This window comes from Salvelinus fontinalis, chromosome 40 (genome assembly GCF_029448725.1).
Source record: "Salvelinus fontinalis isolate EN_2023a chromosome 40, ASM2944872v1, whole genome shotgun sequence".
NCBI lineage: Eukaryota > Metazoa > Chordata > Actinopteri > Salmoniformes > Salmonidae > Salvelinus > Salvelinus fontinalis.
The window spans coordinates 12140442-12146948 of record NC_074704.1 but is presented as its reverse complement, the minus strand read 5'-3'; positions in this window follow the sequence as shown (position 1 = coordinate 12146948).

Below are 6507 nucleotides of genomic sequence, written 5' to 3'. Positions count from 1 at the left end.
CTCACAACCACCGACAACATATAACCACGCCAGCCCAGGACTTCCACATCCGGCTTTTTCAGCTGCGGGATCATCTGAGACCAGCCAACCGGACAGGGCATGAAACTGGAGTATTTCTGTCTGTAATTAAGCCCTTTTGTGGGCCTATTCCCTCCCAAGCCCACCCATGGCTGTGCCCCTGCCCAATCGTGAAATCCATAGATTAGTCTAATTTATTGATTTAAATCGACCGACTCCGTAATATGAACTGTAACTCAGTAAATTTGTTAATTGTTGCATGTTGCATTTATATTTTTGTTCAGTATAGATTAATGCAATTGAAAAACACTATATATTTTATACACCAAGGTTGTGCTCAAATCTGCATTTTAGAATAGACTCCAATTCAACTCATGAGTTGAAATTAGAATTCAATTGGCATCACCCCAATAAGAATTTGAGTGACAGGAAGTATATATGAATTTAGTGCAATTCAAATGTCACTCAGTCACAGAACATGAGAGTTTAATTGAATCTGACAGCTCACACTTCCAGATACCAAAGAAAATATCACTTTTCTCTGGAAACAATGTTCATATACTCTATTAACCTTAGTGCTTAGAATAGACCAGGGTTTCCCAAACTCGGTCCTGGGCGTTAGTTGTGGCGTGTCTTTGGCATCATTAAACTGAAGACTTTATCAAATTCTCTGTAATTATTATTACGTGATTAAACTAACGTAATCATGTAACTGAATAACTAGGAAGTCGGGGCACCAAGGAAAATATTCAGATTACAAAGTTATAATTTTCCTAATACAACTTTCAGATATTTTAATTTCTGATCAATTAGTCTTCTGATTAATGAATTATTCTTTACCTCACGTTAGTCTCATTCCAAACGTCGTAAATTGTTGGTTATCTGCACGAACCCAGTCTTCACAGTCATCCATACATCAATTGTCTTAAATCATTTATTTACTAAGTAATCAAAGAAATGCACAAACAAACAAGTAGATATGGTTACAAGGAAATGATAGGGGAATGTGGGCTAAACCGGCATGGCGGCTTGGTGTACAAAAGGGAAGTGGGGGTCGACTGAGAAGACAACACACAGTTGATAATTATAACAATTGAAATGCTAATCCTTTGCACATGAACGCTAACTCATTCGGGAATAATTGCAATCAATTTATATATTTACGCTCAGTGTGTCATCGGGATCTCTGTTGGAAAGTTCGTTTCTGTTGGAGAGTTTGTCCACCCCCTCTCTCTCTCTCTCTCTGCCGTGGTTAGAATGGATAGTTCAGAGTAACATTCAGTAATGTTGGTATAGAATGGATGTTTCGGCGGTTGTCGGTCCTCGCATTCACGGGCACATAATTTCTAGCTGCAGACTAGTAATTAGTATCAAAGATTTGTTCTTATTCTCTCGGTATCGATAGTCCCAGAGTTTAACCACGTGGTCTGGTTACGAATTCAGCAATGGGCTCAAACCTTAGCCCTCTCGTAATTGAGGTAAGCTTGGTCTCTACTCAAACCTACTCAAGCCGCCACTCCGCTTTTGCTGCCTCCAGCTCCGCTTTGGGGCGGCGACACTCCTCTGGCTCTGCCCAGGGTCCTTTTCTGTCCAGAATTTCCTCCCATGTCCCTTCCTCCTGGTACCGCTGCTGCTGTCGCTGCCGCTGCTGCCCGTTGCTACGCTGCTTGGTCCGAGATTGGTGGGTGATTCTGTAACGGCGGCCTTCCCTCTCTTCACTAGAAGAGGGGGTGAAACAGGGATCGGACCAACACGCAGCGTAGCCAGTGCTCAACATGTTTAATTAACAAAACTACTGTGAACACTAAACAAATACAAAATAACAAAAGTGGCAAACCGATACAGACCTATCTGGTGCAGAACACAAACACAGAGACAGGAAACAATCACCCACAAAATCCCAACACAAAACAAGCCTCCTATATATGATTCTCAATCAGGGACAACGATTGACAGCTGCCTCTGATTGAGAACCATATTAGGCTGGACACAGAAACAGACAAACTAGACCCACAACATAGAATTCCCACCCAGCTCACGTCCTGACCAACACTAAACAAGCAAAACACATAAGAACTCTGGTCAGGACGTTACAGTATCAAAGATTTGTTCTTATTCTCTCAGTACCGATAGTCCCAGAGTTTAACCACGTGGTCTGGTTAAGAATTCAGCAATGGGCTCAAACCTTAGCTTGGTCTCTACTCAAACCTTAGCCCTCTCGTAATTGAGGTAAGCTTGGTCTCTACTCAAACCTTAGCCCTCTCGTAATTGAGGTAAGCTTGGTCTCTACTCAAACCTTAGCCCTCTCGTAATTGAGGTAAGCTTGGTCTCTACTCAAACCTTAGCCCTCTCGTAATTGAGAGAAGGTCTAAAGAGTGGGAAAACCCAGGTGGGTGTTTTATTCGGAACATAGAAAAGGGCTGTCCCATGACGTCATGTCTGTGCTCCTGGGGGCGGGCCAATGACTTAGTGAAACTTTAAACAGAAATACAATCTCTCACATTAACATCATTACATAGCATCACATCATTTCACAAACAGTTTCATCTTTACTCATTCATTTTATACAACAATTAGATGTAAGCCTATTAACTGAAACTCTTATATAAACAGGGTAATGGTAATGTGGCTGTATTGTCTCTCATGAGTTTCACAAAATTGTACCAAACGGACCAGTTCGTAGCTGGATTCTTCCCCGACGGTGTATACATTCTCCAGAACATGAATATTGTTCAGTTCTCACGTTCTGTGAGGTGGAAAAGTTCCTTTGTTCTCTCTATGAAAACTCTCTCTCTGGCCAAGAGGAGAAAACTCCTCAAGGAATTTATGACCTGCCTAACAGAGCCTGGAGAATAGAGAGAGGGGGATGGTGCAGAGAGAGAGGGAGATGGTGCTCGCTGTATCCAAAGAGGGCAACGTCATGACAGTTGGATACTAATACATCGAACTTGCCAGGCAGTATTATTAACTATCTGCTATCTAACTAACCAATGTTTATTGACTTAATTATTCACATAACTCTTATCTAAGTGGTATAGTCGTTGTGCGTTTCAATGGACTTCCGAGCACTGTCTCACGCAGAATAACTGATGAATTTACGAATGCTCAACACCCGTTGAATATGACCAGTGTCAGCAAATAAGAAAACGCTTAATAAATTGTCGCCAGCAGCACAGTTACAGTCGCCAAAGCTCTGGATAAAATTAAAACAGCCTAACCAGCTCTGCTATGGCCAGTAAAATGGTCAGAGGGATGTGTTCTCTCATTTGTGACTGAAAGTAGCTAGCCAACGTTAGCCAGTTAGCTTGGTTGCTTGACAGCCGCAGTTGTCGTTGAACGCTCAGATCCCTAGTACGCCTTGGCCAGAGCGTCTAGTGTGCACACTGAGCGCTCCTAGAACGAAACGCTCTGAATTTACAAACTGACAACGCTCTGGATTTACGAACATCCAGAGCGCACTCTGGCACTGCAGATGGAATTTACGAACACACCTGAAATTGTAAAATGTTTAGCTAGTCATTTGTTATACTAACAAGCTAGCAAGAGGTTACATAGCAACAGTGGCAGGTAGCATAGTGGTTAGAGCATTGGGTCAGTAACCGAAAGGTTGCTAGATCAAATCCCCGAACTGACACGGTAAAAATCTGTCATTCTACCCCTAAACAAGGCAGTTAACCCACTGTTCCTAGGCCGTCTTTGTAAATAAGAATTTGTTCTTAAGTCTCACATGTTGTTGTTTCCTGAGACCTGCACAAGATGATTCAACATTCACCATGTTCCAGATAGAAATTCAATCATCTTGTAGTCTGCAGCCAGTGTACCAGAGTAACACAGGTAGGTTGTCTGGTAGACAGTAGCCCTGATCTTGTAGTCTGCAGCCAGTGTACCAGAGTAACACAGGTAGGTTGTCTGGTAGACAGTAGCCCTGATCTTGTAGTCTGCAGCCAGTCTACCAGAGTAACACAGGTAGGTTGTCTGGTAGACAGTAGCCCTGATCTTGTAGTCTGCAGCCAGTCTACCAGAGTAACACAGGTAGGTTGTCTGGTAGACAGTAGCCCTGATCTTGTAGTCTGCAGCCAGTGTACCAGAGTAACACAGGTAGGTTGTCTGGTAGACAGTAGCCCTGATCTTGTAGTCTGCAGCCAGTCTACCAGAGTAACACAGGTAGGTTGTCTGGTAGACGGTAGCCCTGATCTTGTAGTCTGCAGCCAGTCTACCAGAGTAACACAGGTAGGTTGTCTGGTAGACAGTAGCCCTGATCTTGTAGTCTGCAGCCAGTGGACCAGAGTAACACAGGTAGGTTGTCTGGTAGACAGTAGACCTGATCTTGTAGTCTGTAGCCAGTCTACCAGAGTAACACAGTAGCTCCTCCTCAAAGTGCTGCTCTCTGTCTCTGATAAATGTTTTGATATCTTCTGAGGTTGTGAGGTTGTATCCATGGTTACCCCTCAGTCTGTCTGCTCTTCCAGGTCTTCGACCAGGCAGGGATCTGCTTCACTCAGGACCACGGAATAAGGGCGGTAAGAGTCCCAGGCGAGTCTCTAGAGCCATCCTGTGTCTTCTGATGAAGGCTCTACCAGGGGGAGCTGCAGGGGAAACAGCTGAAACTGGGAGGGGGAAATTATGTATTAAGACCCTGTTAGGATGACAAGATACTGTCTAGGATGATAAGATACTGTCTAGGATGATAAGACACTGTCTAGGATGATAAGACACTGTCTAGGATGATAAGACACTGTCTAGGATGATAAGATACTGTCTAGGGTGATAAGATACTGTCTAGGGTGATAAGATACTGTCTAGGGTGATAAGATACTGTCTAGGATGATAAGATAATGTCTAGGGTGATAAGATACTGTCTAGGGTGACAAGATACTGTCTAGGATGATAAGATACTGTCTAGGGTGATAAGATACTGTCTAGGGTGATAAGATACTGTCTAGGGTGATAAGATACTGTCTAGGATGATACTGTCTAGGATGATAAGATACTGTCTAGGGTGATAAGACACTGTCTAGGATGATAAGACACTGTCTAGGGTGATAAGACACTGTCTAGGGTGATAAGACACTGTCTAGGGTGATAAGACACTGTCTAGGATGATAAGACACTGTCTAGGGTGATACGATACTGTCTAGGATGATAAGATACTGTCTAGGACGATAAGATACTGTCTAGGATTAACTTTAGTTTGTTATTGAGGTTTATAATGGTGGTTAATCTCTAGTTTGTTATTGAGGTTTATAATGGTGATGAATCTATAGTTTGTTATTGAGAGGTTTATAATGGTGATGAATCTCTAGTTTGTTATTGAGGTTTATAATGGTGGTGAATCTCTAGTTTGTTATTGAGAGGTTTATAATCGTGATGAATGTCAGTGGAAGGTCAACAGTACCTGTAGAGGTGACATCTGTTGGTGACGCTGAGGATGAAAAGAGGTGTTTTACTATGTGATAAAATGTTCATTATAACCAACCATAATCATATGATATAAGCACATCATTGTTCAATAACAATAATACTATAATAAAACTACAACATGTAACAGTTTTACTATCAGAGAACTACAACATGTAACAGTGATACTATCAGAGAACTACAACATGTAACAGTGATACTATCAGAGAACTACAACATGTAACAGTACTACTATCAGAGAACTACAACACGTAACAGTACTACTATCAGAGAACTACAACACGTAACAGTACTACTATCAGAGAACTACAACATGTAACAGTACTACTATCAGAGGACTACAACACGTAACAGTACTACTATCAGAGAACTACAACATGTAACAGTACTACTATCAGAGAACTACAACATGTAACAGTACTACTATCAGAGAACTACAACATGTAACAGTGATACTATCAGAGAACTACAACATGTAACAGTACTACTATCAGAGAACTACAACATGTAACAGTACTACTATCAGAACTACAACATGTACTACTATCAGAGAACTACAACATGTAACAGTACTGCTATCAGAGAACTACAACATGTAACAGTGATACTATCAGAGAACTACAACATGTAACAGTACTACTATCAGAGAACTACAACATGTAACTGTACTACTATCAGAGAACTACAACATGTAACTGTACTACTATCAGAGAACTACAACATGTAACAGTACTACTATCAGAGAACTACAACACGTAACAGTACTACTATCAGAGAACTACAACATGTAACTGTACTACTATCAGAACTACAACATGTAACAGTACTACTATCAGAACTACAACATGTAACAGTACTACTATCAGAACTACAACATGTACTACTATCAGAGAACTACAACATGTAACAGTACTACTATCAGAGAACTACAACATGTAACAGTACTACTATCAGAACTACAACATGTAACAGTGATACTATCAGAGAACTACAACATGTAACAGTACTACTATCAGAGAACTACAATCATGTAACAGTAATACTCTCAGAGAACTACAACATGTAACAGTA